Source organism: Bufo bufo, chromosome 4, assembly GCF_905171765.1.
Source record: "Bufo bufo chromosome 4, aBufBuf1.1, whole genome shotgun sequence".
NCBI classification, from domain to species: domain Eukaryota; kingdom Metazoa; phylum Chordata; class Amphibia; order Anura; family Bufonidae; genus Bufo; species Bufo bufo.
Genome location: NC_053392.1, coordinates 202,830,615 through 202,852,413, shown reverse-complemented (window position 1 = coordinate 202,852,413; position 21,799 = coordinate 202,830,615).

The following is a 21,799-nucleotide window of genomic DNA, read 5'->3' as shown; positions in this document are numbered from 1 at the left end:
ACCTAGAGGCTCATTTGCATATCTATATAAGTTATTTTTTTAGCTAAACGGCAGGACAATAAGCTCTTATATTAGGATGGTTAGATAAAGCAGACACTAGCGGATCGCTAGTGTCTGAAAGCTAAATATGTAAAACAAAGTGATAGAAACCCTTTAAAAGAAGAAAAACTGCTACAAGAGGACATAGTTTTAAATTAGAGGGGCAAAGGTTTAAAAGTAATATCAGGAAGTATTACTTACTGAGAGAGTAGTGGATGCATGGAATAGCCTTCCTGCAGAAGTGGTAGCTGCAAATACAGTGAAGGAGTTTAAGCATGCATGGGATAGGCATAAGGCCATCCTTCATATAAGATAGGGCCAGGGGCTATTCATAGTATTCAGTATATTGGGCAGACTGGATGGGCCAAATGGTTCTTATCTGCCGACACATTCTATGTTTCTATGTAATCAAAACGAAACAGCTGTCCGCAGATGAGATGCTGGCTTAAATATTATCCAAGTCATGTCTTGAGACATTTTAAAAGGTCAAACATTGACTTACATGATAGCTACCTTACATCTAGTAGCATTAGAGGCAGAGCTTGCTAAAAGCTCATCTGCAAACTGTGGGGATTTGCTCTGGTAGATAGGCTTGCGGACGCAGTATAGAGGCAATGACAACGTCTTTAACTTAAACAGTTCGGTGTTTATTCACACATAAAGATAAGCAAAGCAAAAAGTCAGTTTCAAGGAAAACAGTCACCTTGAGTCTAATGTTTGTTCACACCATGCAGCAATGCAGAAGTCCTTGGACATAGCAGAAAACCACCTGCTCTCACGCCAACAAGGCAGCAGGCCTTTACCCAGGTCCAAACTCTCAGGTCCCAACACAGAGGCTGACAGAGCTTCACTGTCAGAGAGGAGTAAATTCCTACCACCTGACAGTGCTGCCTGTGTTTTATAGCCCAAACCAAGACCTGGCCTGGAACATGGGGAGAAGCCACCCACCCTGCACTTTGGCTGCTCCCAGTAAGAGCCAGCCCGGATCGGCTTTACAGCCATACTAAATAGCAAAACCATGTCAGCCAGCACTAGCTGCCGCTGACACATGAAATTACCAGCTCTTACCTCACTGAGGCCAGGAATCTCGGTGACACATACCTTCCGTCAGTGACGGACCCTTGTGCCTTCCTACAATTCTCTCTTCCTAAAGTTATAAATTACAAATTCCATTAAATTCAGCTTACAATTTAGTATAGTGTGTGCTCTATTCATCCCAAAGCACATGTATGCCTAGATTCACTAATGTGTCTGCTCCTAGAATATCTCTAAAAAAATGGTGCAAATTGGCACGGTTTTGTCATGATTTGGCTGAACTAGAGTTTCTCCAATTTTTTTTACTTGCTCAAAATTGAATGAGGCTTCGTGTGAAGGGGTGAGGCTTTGTTGGAAAGGGAGCATGGCCCATGCTGCAGCATTTTACATCACAGTTGTGCCAAAATCCTTATGTAAAGTTCTATCAAGAAAAATAACTGAAATAAAATGGCCTAAATGGGAGGAAATGCTCAAAAACCCCAAACACTGTGGCGTGTTTATAACCAGGGGAGCAATTCCCCCGCATGTGATCCGTTGCTAACGGCCATCCCCAGCAAAAATGCACACAATGGGGGATGTCAGCAGCGGACCACATGCACCACAATGGCATCCTACACAAGATGGGATAATGTGTGGATGCAAATATAAAAATACATAAATCACTGCGAAAGCTGCACCACAATGATATGCAACTGACAACACTGGCTAATCCCTCAGGCTGATGTTAAGAACTGAGACTTTAGCCAATGAATTCCAGTCAGGAACACATCGGGGCCCTTTTGCACCACCGTCAAGGTATATCAGCGTGGCATGGGTCCTACCACTAAACTACCTACGGAGTGTGAACACGTTCTGAGAGGTGCTAAGATACAACTTACAGGCAGTGATTTGTGTATTTTTATATTTGCATCCACACGCTATTCCATCTTGTGTAGGATGCCATTGTCGTGCATGTGGTCCGCTGCCGACATCCCCCATTTTATGCATTTTTGCTGGGGATGGCCGTTAGCAAAGGATCACATGCGGAGGAATTGCTCCCCCCGGTTATAAACACGCCACAGTGTTTGGGGTTTTTGAGCATTTCCTCCCATTTAGGCCACTTTATTTCAGTTATTTTTCTTGATATGCTTAGAATGTGCCATTACGTACTGCTGGTAGCCTTCTGTTCTACCTGGTAGTCTGTGTCACATGGCCTGTTATAGGGGGGCTTACAGCCTTATCATCTCTCCCACTGCCTGAGTGATCTCACTATGGAGGTAGGTGGGAGCTTGGCTGTAAGTTGTATCTTAGCACCTCTCAGACCGTGTTCACACTCCGTAGGTGGTCTAGTGGTAGGAACCCATGCCACGCTGAGATACCTTGACGGTGGTGCAAAAGGGCTCCGATGTGTTCCTGACTGGAATTCATTGGGTAAAGTCTCAGTTCTTAACATCAGCCTGAGGGATTAGCCAGTGTTGTCAGTTGCATATCATTGTGGTGCACCTTTCGCAGTGATTTATGTAAAGTTCTATCCCAAAGTAAGGCAATCAATGGTTGGTATAGAGCTAGACAAAAGTGTCTATCCTTGCACCAAATTTATCATCCAGCCTGAGCCACTGTGATAAATCTGGTGCAGGTCTAGACAGCCAGTCTAAGTTTACACCATCTATAGTCTTAGTAAATTAACAAGATGGTTTAGTAAATGCAGCTCAGCACCACTTGGCACACTTCCATTGATAAATATGCTCCCAATATACCTCATCTGTAATGTATGGAGACAACATAAAATCTTGTCCCTTTATTCTTACTCTTCTTCCGCCAATTTTCTGTCCATTACAGTTAGCAATGACCCCGTGGCCAAATAGATAAGCCACAGAGAAAAATAAATATTCCGGTATATATTTTTAATTAAAATGTGTTAATATAAATTCATAATTATATTAGAAATTATCCATTAACAAGGCATACCTTTTGAATAAGAAATTCTCTTGGGTTGCTCAGTGTTGAATTATTTGATATTCGTTTTTATTTTAAATATGTGCTAATGAGCTTGGACTGTATTTAAAGCTCCATTTTATAGCTTGTTTGTTCTAAACAGAAAATGTGCGCTGTTAAGGGACCACAAAAAGTTAACTAGTAAGGAAATCATAATTGAGTAGAAACCTAGGCGGGCTGCAGACCAGCTGCCACATCTGCTGTCACTTCAACAAAATAAATTCAGTCCATTATATCGGCATTATCAGCACAACTGTCCCAGGGTGATATGTAACTGTGTGGAGACATTGCAGCACATAAATAGCTTCAGAAAGTACTTCATTCATCCCATTCTAAATGCTTTACAATATGTTCAGATTAACTATTCTGAGAGGATTTCAATGTGAAATCATGTCCAGGACATTATTAAATCATTCAACTCCACCTGTCCAAATCATTTCCATTGCTTAATACAGAATCTGTTACCAGTGAACTGACTTACAAATTGTGAGTGGACACGTAGCGGTGGTTCACCTGAATAAAGCACCCGAGTTATGACACTTTTTCTTAATATGCAAATTCAGTCTTTGGTGCAATGAAGCTGTCACCATTATGTTTGTTGCACCCAAGCTCCCATCATTTCTATGGCCAGCCCCATCCCTCACTGCTTTGCCCCTGCCTGGCCCTGTTAATCAAAGTAGCCAGCTATTTTTAACCGTTAGGCAACGAGTGGTCTACATGTATGGCACAGCCGTCAGGGAGTTGAGGACCAGAGGATTGGGTGGACACAGGAGCTGTGCACGATCAGCGGCAGAGGCTCAGCTGTTATTGACAGTCAGACCCCTGCTTAATTCGCTGGTATTGGGGAAGACTTAGTTGCAGATGGATTAACCCCCTAGGTGCCGATGATTGCCATAGCACCCGCAATCCCTACATAGGCCTATGGGCCTGTCATGTATGTAAACTAATCAGGTTCAGTCTCCAGGCTGGATTTCATACTGACAGTTTCAATGCAGTACAATACAGCCTGTATTGTACTGCATTGAAACAGGGATTGGATCCCCATCAGGTGAACACTGTAAAAAAAATAACAAAAAAAACGTGCTAGGATACCTATTTCTTGGTCACTTCACCTCACAAAAACCATAATATTGCGCAATCATAAGGTCATATTTAGCGCAAAATGGTACCAATAATAATATCACCTTATCCCGCAAATATTTAACCCTCACACAAGACTATCACCCAAAAAAATAAAAAAACAACATTGGGGCACATTTATTAAGACCAGCGTCTTAATAAAGGCCCAGTGCTGGCAAGGGATCCGCCGAAGTTATGAAAAGGTGCAGGTCTCTCCACGCCCTACTGAAGATAGTCAAGATAGTAACCCTGTTGACGACTTGTGTCGTTGGGGAGAAGGCTGATGACTCCATGCATATCTTTGTTGATGGTGGTGTAAGAGTGGTACCTGTAGCCACGGCATTGGTGGTGGGGGCAGCAACAGTGCCAGTCGGGGCAGAGAAAGGGAGGGAGCCAAGGAGACTCACAGTCTTATGAAAGTGGCAGAGAGGGTGAGGACAGGACCTGAGCCAGATTGGGCTGCTGAGGAGGAGGCAACATCAGTGGAGAAGGGCGGTGGTGGCAGCAATAAAGAGTAGAGGCCATGTACCTCCCAAAGAACAGGCAGGGCCATGTCTGCTTAGGGATTTGGTGATGCCACTAATGCTTTGGGTGGGATAGGCCCAAAATTTGCCAGAGCTAAGTTCAGCTGGTTGCCTGTAGCTCTGTACAAGCAACTCCCGTATGGCACTTTTTCTCCACAAGGTGTGCACACAGTGCCAGTGATAGTCTCTGTCTAACTAGCTGTGTTCCTGGTTTCTGCGCTTATTGGATTGCTCATTCCTCTGACCCCAGCTTGTCTTCTGACCACTCTCTGTCTCTCGTTTGTTACTTCGTTGTCCATCTGGTTCTAATCTTAGCTTGTCTTCTGACCATTCTCTGTCTCTCATTTGTACTGCATAACCTGTCTGGTTTTGACTCATTTACGTATGACTAGAGATAAGAGAATCGAAGAATCGAAGTTGACAAAGTGGAATTCAATCCGAATTTCAAGAAAAATTCGATTCCTCATGCTTCGTGGTGACGAATCGCATTTTTTTACTAAAATGGCTGCTGCACATGTTAGGAAATGGAGCAAGGAACCCTGGGAACGAGGAATCACCCACAATGCCATGCATGCAGCCAATCAGCAGCCAGCCAGCCCAGTGATGTCACAGCCCTATAAATAGCCTGAACCATCTTGGATTCAGCCATTCAGCCAGAGGTAGAAATGACTTTTAAATTTTTATTTTGTTGTATAGAAGTTCAGGAAATGGATAGGGAGGAATCATTCCACAGTATTGAAGCAGAACAGTATTGAAGCAGAACAGGGTTCAGTAGGGGAGTTTACAGCCTGGATAATAGGAACAATACTATTACACCGTGCGGCACTGACTGGGGATCCAAATTGTCATTATACAGCTCTGTAATTCCAGCAAACCGTTCTTGTTATTGCATTGCAAGTGCTGTTTGATACAGCCATGAACATGGTTTATTACAAGGAAATATTTCTACATCTTATTTGCCCTTGTGCGGTGCAGTTATATGTTCTAAAGCAGTTTTGGCTTGTATTAGTGGGGAAAAAAGAGAAAATTACAGCCCTTTTTTTTATTATTATTACCAATTTTGATTGTTTTAAGGATATAAATCAATTATATAAAAGACATATTACAACAATAATGTAGACAAAGCGACTGATCAATGTAAAGACAATCATAGATCAAATATAGCAACATATTAGATTACAGAAGTGATAGCTCTTGATAATGGAGCATAAAATGAGGATCATAATTAAAATAGGTCTGACATGTTGTAATGTTTTAACATATAATAAAAAGGGAACATAATAGACTCAATGGGCATGATTAATGCAATGTATGCCATTTAGCCAGAAATGCATCTTAATAAGATAAGTAATCTTGAAGGATACTTTAATATGTAAAGGGTAAGTGTCGGGGGATCATAAAAAAACTCAGAATTTTTTCCAAGGAGACCAAATAGCCAGAAAAGAAGATCGCGAGTGGAGTTCCCAGTGGGAGAGTTCTTCTAATCTGTAGATCTGGTCTACTTTTTGGATCCATTTGGCTAAATCTGGGACCTCTGTGGAAAGCCAGGAGGACGCTACCAGGATTCTGGCTGCAGCTAGCAGCATAAGGAATAATGATCTGCACCATTTGTTTAAACCTTTGAGGCCTAGATTGAGGAGGGTTAGGTCTGGGAGCAGGGGGAGAGTGGTTCTAAAAATATGGTTGCATTTTTTTTTATTAGTTGCACCACCAGTCCTTAATGGTTTGACAACTCCACCAAATGTGGAAGAAAGAGCCTTTATAGGCTTTTTCATCTCCAACATAAGTCGGAACTACTTGGGAAGTAGATAGAGATTGTATCTGGTGTTTTGTACCATCTCGTCATAATTTTATAACCGTTTTCTTGAATTCGAATACATCTTGATATTTTGTGAGGGGTTGAAAAGACTGTCAAGATCTCTGTAGGAGATAGAGAACGGCCCAAGTCTTTCTCCCAGGTTCCAATTATTGTTGGTTTATATGGGAGTTTTTAATCGGTTATACAGTCAGGTCTATAAATATTGGGACATCAACACAATTCTAACATTTTTGGCTCTATACACCACCACAATGGATTTCAAATGAAACAAACAAGATGTGCTTTAACTGCAGACTGTCATCTTTAATTTGAGGGTATTTACATCCAAATCAGGTGAACGGTGTAGGAATTACAACAGTTTGCATATGTGCCTCCCACTTGTTAAGGGGCTAAAAGTAATGGGACAGAATAATAATCATAAATCAAACTTTTACTTTTTAATACTTGGTTGCAAATCCTTTGCAGTCAATTACATCCTGAAGTCTGGAACGCATAGACATCACCAGACGCTGAGTTTCATCCCTGGTGATGCTCTGCCAGGCCTCTACTGCAACTGTCTTCATTTCCTGCTTGTTCTTGGGGCATTTTCCCTTCAGTTTTGTCTTCAGCAAGTGAAATGCATGCTCAATCGGATTCAAGTCAGGTGATTGACTTGGCCATTGCATAATATTCCACTTCTTTCCCTTAAAACTCTTTGGTTGCTTTTGCAGAATGCTTTGGGTCATTGTCCATCTGCACTGTGAAGCGCCGTCTAATGAGTTCTGAAGCATTTCGCTGAATATGAGCAGATAATATTGCCCGAAACACTTCAGAATTCATCCTGCTGCTTTTGTCAGCAGTCACATCAATAAATACAAGAGAACCAGTTCCATTGGCAGCCATACATGCCCATGCCATGGGACTACCACCACCATGCTTCACTGATGAGGTGGTATGCTTAGGATCATGAGCAGTTCCTTTCCTTCTCCATACTCTTCTCTTCCCATCACTCTGGTACAAGTCGATCTTGGTCTCATCTGTCCATAGAATGTTATTCCAGAACTGTAAAGGCTTTTTTAGATGTCATTTGGCAAACTCTAATCTTGCCTTCCTGTTTTTGAGGCTCACCAATGGTTTACATCTTGTGGTAAACCCTCTGTATTCACTCTGGTGAAGTCTTCTCTTGATTGTTGTCTTTGACACACATACACCTACCTCCTGGAGAGTGTTCTTGATCTGGCCAACTGTTGTGAAGGGTGTTTTCTTCACCAGGAAAAGAATTCTTCAGTCATCCACCACAGTTGTTTTCTGTGGTCTTCCAGGTCTTTTGCTGTTGCTGAGCTCACCGGTGCGTTCCTTCTTTTTAAGAATGTTCCAAACAGTTGTTTTGGCCGCACCTAATGTTTTTGCTATCTCTCTGATGGGTTTGTTTCGTTTTTTCAGCCTAATGATGGCTTGCTTCACTGATAGTGACAGCTCTTTGGATCTCATCTTGAGAGTTGACAGCAACAGATTCCAAATGCAAATAGCACACTGGAAATGACCTCTGGACCTTTTATCTGCTCATTGTAATTGGGATAATGAGGGAATAACACACACCTGGCCATGGAACAGCCGAAAAGCCAATTGTCCCATTACTTTTGGTTCCTTAAAAAATGGGAGGCACATATGCAAACTGTTGTAATTCCTGCACCGTTCACCTGATTTGGATGTAAATACCCTCAAATTAAAGCTGACAGTCTGCAGTTAAAGCACCTCTTGTTAGTTTCATTTCAAATCCATTGTGGTGGTGTATAGAGCCAAATATGTTAGAATTGTGTCGATGTCCCAATATTTATGGACCTGACTGTATAAGGTTGAGATGACTCTTTGGGGGGGTTGTTTTGCACCAAATGTTGTGTCAAACCAAGAGGACAGGAGTTGTAAGGGGGATGTCTTAAGCAAGGATGTGATCTCAGAGTTGAGGAAATTTTGTATGAAGGTAAGACCCATGGATTTCCCCAGGTCTTTAAAGAGGTGTGGCAGGGGACTGACACAACCTTCATTGTTCAGTAGTTCTGATATAGGTATATTTGAATATCTAACTGAAAGAGGACACATCTCCTTTAAGGCTATGGGGGCTAAATTTATTATGTCCTTTAAGGTGAGGAGAGGAGAGGGAGTAGTTAGTGTTTTATTATGCGAGGAGAACCAGTCACAGACTGATAAAGTGCTCCGTTTCATGGGGTTCGGAATTTGTTGGGGTGATGGGGGGGTGGGTTTCCTGCTAGCAAGAGAGCTCGGGAGAGGAAGGGAGGAAAAATGTTTCCATGTGGACCCATACTTTATGAGGAGGAGATCTAATCCAGTCACTACTCTGGCTAGATGTATGGCTTTCATATACATTTCTGGATCTGGAAGGCCAATTCCTCCCAGTCGTTTAGGCTTAGTGACAGTTTCAAAGGAGATTCTAGAACGCCGTCCTTTCCAGATGAACTTACAGACTTCTTTGTTAAAATTAATAAAAAAGGATTTCGATATTTTGATTGGGAGGGATTGCATTACATAAGTCAGTCTGGGTAGAACCAGCGCAGAGACCATGTTTTTCCTGCCAAACCATGATAGGTATGGGAGATCCAATGAGTCCATCTGAGAGATCATAGATTGTAGGAGAGGTAGGTAATTGAGTTTGTATAAGTCTGCAATGTTGGGAGAAATTTTCACGCCAAGATAAGTTAGTTGTTGTGTGGACCAGTTAAATGGAGAGTGAGCTTTGAGGGACTTAATAGTTGGCAGGGGAAAGCCTTTGTGAAGGAGTTGGGATTTAGCAGGGTTGACTTTAAATTTAGATAGGGAACCAAAAAGTTCTAGTAGAGATAGAATGGCTGGGAGGGATTTTTTCAGGGTTAGTTGTATGGATCAAAAGGTCGTCGGCGAAGGCAGCCAATTTGATCTCTTGATCCCCAACAATGAGACCCATAATATGTTTTTGTTGTCTTAAGTCCTGTAATAACGTTTCCATGACCAATACAAAGATAAGGGGAGATAGGGGGCAGCCCTGTCTAGTGCCATTTTTAATGCGGAAGCTAGGGGATAGAGTGCCATTTACTAATACAGATGCCGAAGAAGAGTGGTACATAGCCGTAACCGCGTTAGGGAATTGTTCCGGAATATTAAATTTTCCAAGGGTAAGGTTAATAGATAACCAGTCAATTCTGTCGAAAGCTTTTTCGGCATCTGTACCTAGCATGACTAGAGGGATCGCTTTATGGGATGAAAAATATAAAGCATTCAGTATTTTCATTACATTATCTTTCCCCTCTCTCCCTTTTACAAATCCTACCTGATCTGGATGAATTAAAGAGGGAAGGAACTTTTGTAGTCTATTAGCTAACATTTTGGCCAGTAATTTAAGGTCAGTATTTAGTAAAGAGATGGGGCGGTAATTGGAACAGAATGAAGGATCTTTGCCAGGTTAGGGGATGATTGTTATTGTGGCTCTAGACATGTCGGCTGAAATAGGGGTATTGAGGAGGGCACTGTTGCATATTGGGAGAAATTGAGGTAGGAGGATATCAGAAAAAGATCTGTAATATGACAGAGGTAAGCCGTCTGGGCCTGGCCATGGAGGATTTTAGCGCCTCCTGTAGGTCAGACAAGGTGAAAGGAGCAGCAAGTAAGTCTTATTGCGGAGATGAGAGGGTTGGGAGATCTAATGAATTGAGGAAGGAGGTTATATTGTGCATTTTGTCATACCGAGGGTCTGGGAGGGGTGGAGAGGGAAGGTTCTAGAGGGATTCATAATAGAGTTTAAATTGTTCTGCTATCTCTTCTGTTCGAAACATCATGGAACCGGAAGGGGCAGTAATGCTCTGCACATAATTTGCGAGTTTTCTACGTTTAATTCTCTGCATTTGGTATTTTGTAGCTTTGTCTCCATGAGCGAAGATTTTTTGTTGAGAGGATAAGAAGAACTTAGCAGAACGCTCATTTAAACATATTTTTTTATTCAGTTTTAAGGGATATCAACTCAGATAGTTGAAGCTGGAGTAGGGATATTTTGTGAAATCTTTCTAGGGAGTTGATCCTAGAGAGAAGGGAGTTTAACTTTTTTTCAGATTCTTTTTTCAGATAGGAGCCAAGACTAATAATTGACCTCTTATATAGGCTTTATGTGCATCCCACAAAACATTAGGAGAGGTGGAGGGGGCTTGATTGATGGAGAAATATTCTTTTAGGAGAGATGTTATACGGTTTTTATGTATATCATTATTCAGAATGGACTCATTGAACCTCCAGCAGGATTTCTTACCCGATCCCGAGGGATGGCGGAGGGTGCAGAAGATGGGTGAGTGGTCAGAGAGCGTCATAGCCCCTATTCGTGCTGAGGAACAGAGTTGTAGATGCTCCTTCGACATCAGTATATAGTCAATTCTGCTGTAAGAATTGTTAGCTGAGGAAAAAAAAGAGTAATCAATTACATTAGGATTCAAGCATCTCCATATGTCAACAAGCCCTAGGTTGAACATTCTAGCCAGAGTAGCGCGGATTGCCCTAGATGATAAGGCAGATTTAGGATGCCCTTACTATGCGTCTCCACTAGAGAAAGGAGTTCAGCAATCCATCTAGGTTGGTCAGCATTGGGGGCATAGGCGTTAACAAAAGTATAGAGCGTCTGGCCTATTTTACCTTTCAGGATAATGTAACGACCCTCTGGGTTTTGAATGTGATTTATATATGTGAAGGGGATACCTCTGCGGAAACCAATGCTGACCCCTCTAGAGGCCGCTCCATTAGCGCCACAGTGGTACCATATCGGAAATTTAGAAAAGGAAAGATTAGGGTAGTTATTGTGTTTGTAGTGGGTTTCTTGCAGGAGTACTACTGAACATTTTTCTTTCCATAGAAGGGAGAAAATTTGGCAACGCTTAGAGGGAGACCTTAAACCCTTTACATTGTTGGAAACTATATTCAAGTCTGACATGACTTGATTGCGTTAAAGCGGAGGATAAGGCTAAGAGTAGGTATTGTGGAAATTGCAGGGAGCCCAACAATATAACTATGAAAAATAAGAACTAAAACATAGAACCTTAATGGATAGGTAAGTACCATAATTAATGATTTTATGGTTAATAACCAGAAACTGTTAGGGGGAAAGTGAATAGTAATTCACATGTAACCTGCAGCAAGGTGGGGAGTTAAAAGGATGGAAAAAACAACAAATCCCAAAATGGGGGTTGGAGAGGAGGGCAAAGAAGAAATTGAGGTGATGGTAAGTGGACTTAGATGGGAGGGAACAAAAAGGAAGGAAACAGATGCAAAGGGGAGTGTAGAGCGATATGGAGGTTATGAAAGGATAGCCCCTAATATACCTACTAGTGGTATATATAGAAGGGGCTAGAGGTAGAGACAGGACAGGTTAGAGAGTCCTGATGAGGGTAAATACTGTTTCAGATGCGGGTAGTTCAGGAACCGTCATGAGAAGTGTGCGGTTTCTTAGTGTTGCTAAGTCCTTGTTCTTCTTGGACCTTGCTTCTTTGGAGTGGTAGAAAGTTCCCAAGGTTGAAGCATTGGAAGAGGAGGCAAGGAAGAGATATCTTGAACTTTATCCCAGTCTGGAATTAACAGTGGAGAAGTGTCCAGCGCGTTGTAGGCCTCTGTAAGATCCGAAAAAGGAGGAGATGGTAATCCTTCTTCCAGAGACAATAAAAGAAAGTCCAAATGGAAAGGCCCATCTGTAGGGAATCTGCTTCTCTTTAAGGGGAGATGTGAGAGCCCTTAAAAATCTGCGTTTTTGCAGAGTGGATTGAGATAAGTCCTGGTATATCTGTATAGGGACCCGCATCCAGAGAATGGAAGGTGCAGCTCTGGCCGCTTTCAGAATTGCTTCTTTGTCCTGGAAATTCAGGAAACGGCTGATAATGTCCCTTGGAGGATCGTTTTCTTTGGACGCGGGCGTAATGCTCGGTTGTACCCTTTCGATTATTAACATGGAAGGATCGAAGTCCCCTAGAAGGGAGGCGACTATCTTCATGATAGCAGCTGGGATATCAGTGGCTGTGACGATTCAGGGATCCCTCGGAAAACAGGGGTTGTTTCGCCTGCCACGATTCTCCTGGTCGTCCAGGGATGCATATAGCTGATTTATATGTGTTTGGCATATTGACAGGGATTGCGAGACCGCATCGCTGTGATCTAGGGTCGCAGCTTGCATAGTTCCCAGTGAGTCCACTCTGTGGCCTATCTGTTGGACTTCATGGGCCACCTCCTGTAATTTTGAGTATATGGGGTTCAAAGCCTCTTCCAGGGCTTGTTTAATGAAGCTTCGGGAGATCGGGAGGTTTTGCGACTCACCGGCTTCTCCCGAATCATCCTCGCAGTCGGATTGGCTTGGTGCGTGGCAACACGCTGTGCTGTTGAGAGCCGCGGCCATCTTGGGATCCTTAGTCGGTCCGGCTGCTTGCTGCTTTTTTAAGAATTTGGTCATATCTGACAAAGCGGGAGATACTTTAGCTTGCGGGGTGGGATCCCCATGCTTAGGTCCACCATATTTGACCATTTTGCGATCTGTAGGCTCAGAATGCCGTCCCCACAAGCAGGTGATAGCAGGAGCTTCTGCCGGATGCAGCCATTCAGCACAGGCGCTAGCTCTGCCCCAATTACAGCCCTTTTTGGCGTGTATTAGTGGCAAAAAATATATATATTATTTACCGTTCAGCGGTGCAGTTATATGTTCTAAAGCCCTTTTTGGCATATATTAGTGGCACAAAAATTTATATTATTTGCCATTCAGTGGCAAAAAGCCCTTTTTGGCATGTATTAGTGGCAAAAAATATATATCTTATTTGCCGTTCAGCGGTGCAGTTATATGTTCTGAAAGCATTTTGTGTTGTGTATTAGTGGAAAAAAGTTAGGGCCTATTTGCCATTCAGCGGTGCAGTTATATATTCTAAAGCCCATTTTGGCGTGTATTAGTGGCAAAAAAATATGTATATTATTTACCGTTCAGCGGTGCAGTTATATAATCTAAATCCCTTTTTGGCATATATCAGTGGCACAAAAATTTATATTATTTGCCATTCAGCGGTGCAGTTATATGTTCTAAAGTCTTTTGTGGCTTGCATAAGTGGAAAAAAGTAAGGGCCTATTTGCCGTTCAGCGGTGCAGTTATATGTTCTAAAGCCCTTTTTTGGCAAAAAAAATATTTATTATTTGCCATTCAGCAGTGTAGTTATATGTTCTAAAGCATTTTTTGGCATATATTAGTGTCACAAAAATTTATATTATTTGCCATTCAGTGGCAAAAAGCCCTTTTTGGCATGTATTAGTGGCAAAAAATATATATTATTTGCCGTTCAATGGTGCAGTCATATGTTCTAAGGCCTTTTGTGTTGTGTATGAGTGGAAAAAAGTAAGGGCCTATTTTCCGTTCAGCGGTGCAGTTTTATGGTCTAAAGCCCTTTTTGGCATGTATTAGTGGCAAAAAATATATATTATTTGCCATTCAGCGGTGTAGTTATAAGTAGGGATGAGCGAACCCGAACTGTATAGTTCGGGTTCGTACCGAATTTTGGGGTGTCCGTGACACGGACCCGAACCCGAACATTTTCGTAAAAGTCCGTGTTCGGGTTCGGTGTTCGGCGCTTTCTTGGCGCTTTTTGAAAGGCTGCAAAGCAGCCAATCAACAAGCGTCATACTACTTGCCCCAAGAGGCCATGACAGCCTTGCCTACTATTGGCATGGCTGTGATTGGCCAGTGCAGCATGTGACCCAGCCTCTATATAAGCTTGGGTCACGTAGCGCTGCACGTCACTCTGCTGATTCAAGCATAGGGAGAGGTTGCTGCTGCGACGTTAGGGCGAGATTAGGCAGATTAACTCCTCCAAAAGACTTCATTCTGTGATCGATCTGCAGCTGTGGATCATTGAAGTGCTAATATCGATTTGTTCACTTTTTTGAGGCTGCCCAGAGCGTTTTTAGATCACTTTTTTCTGGGGTGATCGGCGGCCATTTTGTGGCTTGTGGTGCGCCAGCACAAGCTATCACCAAGTGTATTTAACCATCAATAGTGTGGTTATTTTTTGCTATATCCTACATCAGCTGCAGGCTGAGCCTGTGTCACCGAAGTGCATTTAACCATCAACAGTCTGGCTATTTTTTGGCCATATACTACATCAGCTGCAGGCTGAGCCTGTGTCACTGAAGTGCATTTAACCATCAACAGTCTGGTTATTTTTTGGCCATATACTACATCAGCTGCAGGCTGAGCCTGTGTCACCAAGTGCATTTAACCATCAATAGTGTGGTTATTTTTTGGCCATATACTACATCAGGGGCAAGTTGAGCCTGTCCACCCAGCGCCTAAAAAATAGACCTGACATTTCTATTCAACCAAATTTGTACTGTTTTAGCTGGTCAAGTTATTTGTAGTGACCGTAAAGCACACTTTTTGTTCTGGGTTGAAAAACGATTCCCAAATTTGCCATTCTCAAATAACTAGTTTCTGCTATATGAGGCCTACTTGAAATCTATCCCAAAAAGGATATCTTACATTCAAGGTGCTGAGTGTCATTCAGAAAAACTTAACACACACGCTACTGTGCAGATACAAGTCTAATTCTGTGATTAAACCTATACCTGTCACACAGCGCAAAAAAAAAAACAGGCCTCACATTTCTATTCAACCAAATCTGTACTGTTTTAGCTGGTCAAGTTATTTATAGTGACCGTAAAAGCACACTTTTTGTTCAGGGTTGAAAAACTATTCCCAAATTTGAAATTCTCAAAATAACTAGTTTCTGCTATATGAGGCCTACTTGAAATCTATCCCAAAAAGGATATCTTACATTGAAGGTGCTGAGTGTCATTCAGAAAAACTTAACTCACACGCTACCGTGCAGATACAAGTCTAATTCTGTGATTAAACCTATACCTGTCACACAGAGCAAAAAAAAAACAGGCCTCACATTTCTATTTAAACCAAATCTGTACTGTTTTAGCTGGTCAAGTTATTTGTAGTGACCGTAAAAGCACACTTTTTGTTCTGGGTTGAAAAACTATTACAAGTCCAGCAAGGATGATATTAATTGATAAATACGGGTAAATAATTAATAAGGTAAATCCAGCAACAAAACCCCTATATAGTAGATGAATAATGTTTATTAGAGAAATAACAAACTAAACTAAATAGTTACCCAGGTAGGACCATACTAGGCTAGAAGGGTCTAGCTAATGGGTGGGGATGGTGTCCCTATACTGCTACCCTAGTCTAGACCTTCAGCCCAGGGACGTCCCCTGGTGGTGGGACTCCCTGTCCTCGAGCCTAGCCTCAACTCCTGTCTGGCCCTGACAGGAGGTGAAAAGCTGGTGTAGGAGTGGCCTACCGTGGGATAACTATCAATGACACAAAAAATAGGAAAAAGGTGCCGCTGTATACGACCCTCGTGACGGTATGCAGGGAGGTACAGGGTGCACAAGTCAGATAAAAGCACATACGAAACACAAAACGCACAACAAGAACGCTCTATTTGTTCAATGTATATTATAGAGTGATAAGAGACAGAAACCCCGACGCGTTTCACCCACAAAGTGGGATCATCAGGGGGGTGATAGGGGGTGATTTTCTGATAGTATTCAATACCTGAAGGTAAAACAAGTGATGAAAGTCAGACAGGCCCAGTTGGGCACCAATGCGTTATACAATTTAGAATCAGACCAACCTTAAGATAAAGGTGACTAGATAAATAAATAGACAGACGCCGGATGACAGAGTACATACGATCAGTTGAGCAGTATGTGATGGACACACAGAGTGCACAGGCCCCTGTGGAGAAAGGGGAGACACATACATATTTATATATATATATATATATATATATATATACATAAACATATTGTACAATGCCTGTGCATAATATGGCCATTAATGAAGGTTACCTTGATTAGGAGGTGAATGGCTGGCAATTCAACAGTGCCAAAACTCCAGTGCTGTATAATCACACTGGGTGGATGCCATTTCGAACCTAGAGTGTAAATAAATAAAAAAGCCTAATAAACCTTCCTGTGGGCCAAATTATTGTAGTGGAGAACATGCAGAAGATTAGTACTTACATCAAGGAGCCATCCAGCAGGGGTGACAAGGTTACCCTAAGGGTCTGATGCAAGGTGTGCTAGTGGTCAGCCTATTTTTATGCCCCTCCCTAAGATTACCAGGGCGTTACTCAGCACCTGGTCTAAGTAGGGCTTACCTAGCTTGTGCGGCGGTCGAACATGTGCATGCGTTCCAACGTGGAACGCATGCAAAGATGCGTACTTCCGCAACCGGGGGATCCAGTGCGCTAAGCATAACGCCTTTGTTTTGGAGCTGCTGGGGTTCACCCATAGCCATAATTTTTTCTTATTTGATGCACGGTTCTACCACCAGCTCAGGGGGACGGCAATGTGCAGCCCCTGTGCCCCATCCTATGCCAATCTCTTCCTGGGCTGGTGGGAGGACACATTGTGCTTTCCCGACCACGGCCGTCTGGGTGGGCCTGATCACATCCAATTTTGGACCGCGATACATAGACGACGTGTTGCGTGGTTTGGAAGGGTGGACCCGCGGGGTTTGAAACATTTGTGTGTGTATCTCAATTCAAAACGAACGTGGGCCTTAGGTTCTCCTATGAGTTGGACCCTGTGAGCATTACCCTTCCTAGATGTAAGAGTAATCCAAAATTGGCGGATTCTCTGTCAAGTAACATCTTAGGAACATAGTACGGCTACAAACTCCCTGCTTCACTGGAGCAAGTTATCTCATCTCCACCGCCCCTAAAACAGAGGAATACCTAGGGGCCAATACCATCCGGGTCAAGAGGAACTGCTCCAATGATGCATCTTCTTCAGTGAAGCGGGGAGTTTGCAAGCTCGTCTGCCTGGCCAGGGTATACCCCCATAGGTACTACGGGAGCGTTTAAAAACGCATCTACCAAAGCTCGAGCCGAATACTAGTTCCTAAGACGTAGGACGGTGGAACGGTCCACAACCGCACTATTATCGCCGGACTTTGACATTGCCAATAGAGAAATAAGGCCAGGTACTCACCAAATATTGGCCAATTTTACACATGGACTCTAACCTTTCTGACATCAAGAACGCAGCATCCTGCGATCTCTTATATAAGTGGGGAGAGCTTAAAAAGACCGTCCTCGTTTGCAGCCACTACTCACCACCTATGAAGAGTGGCACATGGGTTAGACCGTAAACCCTGGGGGTCTCAAATGCGGTAGGTGCAAAGGCCTTAAATATGTGCCTACCGTTAAAACAATTACTTGCTCAGGGCCACGGACGGTCTTATCAGGGTCCGCGATTTTCTAACTGTCTGTCTAAAGGATTGGTCTATGTTTGACAATGTCCATGTCCCATGGACTACGTGGGTAAGACCATAAGGGGAATTCAGGCGGAGAGTAACTTGAACACTATCAATGACGTGATCAAAAAGGGAGGCTACTCTGTGGCCACCCATGTCAATGAGTGGCCACGGGGGTGACCCGTCCTCTCTCACTTTCACTGTCCTTGTATTAGTGTCTCCCTCACCACGTGGCGGGGGACTGGGACAGGCGTATCTTACAAAAAGAGAGTGAGTGATCCATAGATTTCGATCACAATCCCCCAGGTGCCTCAATGAGCGACTCACTTTTCGTGTTTTTTATAAACACCTCATTGCCATCCTCCACTCTTCCCGGCATCTTTATTTCTACACCTCTAATTTATCCGCCACTTTTGTACATTCAGCTTTTGCGATGTATTGCCTGACCCTCTGGTCCGGCTGCTGGAATGTCCCTTCCATTAGGAGTGTCCTGTCAGCACATTTGTCATCAGTTTAAATTCATGGTCCCGCTACTTGGCCTGGGTACATAAAGTACTCGAATGTAGTATCCTCTTTGGTGGACCTTTATCTGTCCATACCTCATTATGTGCCTCCTTGTTATCTGTAAGGGGCCTTATTTATCAGAGACCCATATGAACTATGCTATTTAGCTCTCTATCCCCCTTCTCCCCTCTCTAGTGTTTTCCTCCATTTTTTGCGGCGGTAGCTGTTTTAATTCAGCTCTATCATTCATTTTCTCCTCTGGGTACGCCTACCCTGAACTTGACACGCCTCCACCCCTCTGCACATCGCTCAGGAGGTGTGCTAGTCGATCGCGACGTTTGCGTTCCATTTACCGGTATGGATGCGCTCCACTGACCGGATATCCGGCCGGCATCTACCCGGAAGTACGCATCTTTGCATGCGTTCCACGTTGGAACGCATGCACGTGTTCGACCGCCGCACAAGCTAGGTAGCCTACTTAGACCAGGTGCTAGTAACGCCCTGGTAATCTTAGGGAGGGGCATAAAAATAGGCTGACCACTAGCACACCTTGCATCAGACCCTTAGGGTAACCTTGTCACCCCTGCTGGATGGCTCCTTGATGTAAGTACTGTACTAATCTTCTGCATGTTCTCCACTACAATAATTTGGCCCACAGGAAGGTTTATTAGGCTTTTTTATTTATTTACACTCTAGGTTCGAAATGGCATCCACCCAGTGTGATTATACAGCACTGGAGTTTTGGCACTGTTGAATTGCCAGCCATTCACCCCCTAATCAAGGTAACCTTCATTAATGGCCATATTATGCACAGGCATTGTACAATATGTTTATGTATATATATATATATATATATAAATATGTATGTGTCTCCCCTTTCTCCACAGGGGCCTGTGCACTCTGTGTGTCCATCACATACTGCTCAACTGATCGTATGTACTCTGCCATCCGGCGTCTGTCTATTTATTTATCTAGTCACCTTTATCTTAAGGTTGGGTCTGATTCTAAAATTGTATAACGCATTGGTGCCCAACTGGGCCTGTCTGACTTTCATACTTGTTTTACCTTCAGGTATTTGAATACTATCATATAATCACCCCCTATCACCCCCTGATGATCCCACTTTGTGGGTGAAACGCGTCAGGGTTTCTTGTCTCTTATCACTATAATATACATTGAACAAATAGAGCGTTCTTGTTGTGCGTTTTTGTGTTTCGTATGTGTTATGTATGTTTTATCTGACCTGGTGCACCCTGTACCTCCTGGCATACCGTCACGAGGGTCGTATACAGCGGGCACCTTTTTCCTATTTTTTGTGTCATTGATAGTTATCCCACGGTAGGCCACTCCTACACCAGCTTTTCACCTCCTGTCAGGGCCAGACAGGAGTTGAGGCTAGGCTCGAGGACAGGGAGTCCACACCACCAGGGGACGTCCCTGGGCTGAGGTCTTAGAATAGGGTAGCAGTATAGGGACACCTTCCCCACCCATTAGCTAGACCCTCCTAGCCTAGTATGGTCCTACCTGGGTAACTATTTAGTTTAGTTTGTTATTCCTCTAATAAACATTATTCATCTACTATATAGGGTTTTTGTTGCTGGATTTACCTTGAAAAACTATTCCCAAATTTTCCATTCTCAAAATTGTGGTGAACGGGAACAATGAGGAAAACATCTAATAAGGGACGCGGACGCGGACGTGGACATGGTCGTGGTGGTGTTAGTGGACCCTCTGGTGCTGGGAGAGGACGTGGCCGTTCTGCCACAGCCACACATCCTAGTGAACCAACTACCTCAGGTCCCAGTAGCCAGCAGAATTTACAGCGATATTTGGTGGGCCCCAATGCCGTTCTAAGGATGGTAAGGCCTGAGCAGGTACAGGCATTAGTCAATTGGGTGGCCGACAGTGGATCCAGCACGTTCACATTATCTCCCACCCAGTCTTCTGCAGAAAGCGCACAGATGGCGCATGAAAACCAAGCCTATCGGTCTGTCACATCACCCCCATGCATATCAGGGAAACTGTCTGAGCCTCAAGTTATGCAGCAGTCTCTTATGCTGTTTGAAGACTCTGCTGCCAGGGTTTCCCAAGGGCATCCACCTAGCCCTTCCCCAGGGGTGGAAGAGATAGAATGCACTAACGCACAACCACTTATTTTTCCTGATGATGATGACATGGGAATACCACCTCAGCACGTCTCTGATGATGACGAAACACAGGTGCCAACTGCTGCGTCTTTCTGCAGTGTGCAGACTGAACAGGAGGTCAGGGGTCAAGACTGGGTGGAAGACGATGCAGGGGACGATGAGGTCCTAGACCCAACATGGAATGAAGGTCGTGCCACTGACTTTCACAGTTCGGAGGAAGAGGCAGTGGTGAGACCGAGCCAACAGCGTAGCAAAAGAGGGAGCAGTGGGCAAAATCAGAACACCCGCCGCCAAGAGACTCCGCCTGCTACTGACCGCCGCCATCTGGGACCGAGCACCCCAAAGGCAGCTTCAAGGAGTTCCCTGGCATGGCACTTCTTCAAACAATGTGCTGACGACAAGACCCGAGTGGTTTGCACGCTGTGCCATCAGAGCCTGAAGCGAGGCATTAACGTTCTGAACCTTAGCACAACCTGCATGACCAGGCACCTGCATGCAAAGCATGAACTGCAGTGGAGTAAACACATTAAAAACAAGGAACTCACTCAGGCCCCCCCTGCTACCTCTTCCGCTGCTGCCGCCGCCTCGGCCTCTTCTGCTGCTGCCGCTGCCTCGGCCTCTTCCTCCGCCTCTGGAGGAACGTTGGCACCTGCCGCCCAGCAAACATGGGATGTACTACCAACACCACCACCTGCGTCACCAAGCATCTCAACCATGTCACACGGCAGCGTTCAGCTCTCCATCTCACAAACATTTGAGAGAAAGCGTAAATTCCCACCTAGCCACCTAGCCACCCTCGATCCCTGGCCCTGAATGCCAGCATTTCTAAACTACTGGCCTATGAAATGCTGTCATTTAGGCTGGTGGACACACACAGCTTCAAACAGCTCATCTCGCTTGCTGTCCCACAGTATGTTGTTCCCAGCCGGCACTACTTCTCCAAGAGAGCCGTGCCTTCCCTGCACAAACAAGTGTCCGATAAAATCAAGTGTGCACTGTGCAACGCCATCTCTGGCCTGGCCTGGTGGTGTGCGATAATGGGCGAAATCTCGTTGCAGCTCTGGGACTAGCCGGTTTGACGCACATCCCTTGCCTGGCGCATGTGCTGAATTTGGTGGTGCAGAAGTTCATTCGCAACTACCCCGACATGTCAGAGCTGCTGCATAAAGTGCGGGCTGTCTGTTCGCGCTTCCGGCGTTCACACCCTGCCGCTGCTCGCCTGTCTGCGCTACAGCGTAACTTCGGCCTTCCCGCTCACCGCCTCATATGCGACGTGCCCACCAGGTGGAACTCCACCTTGCATATGCTGGACAGACTGTGCGAGCAGCAGCAG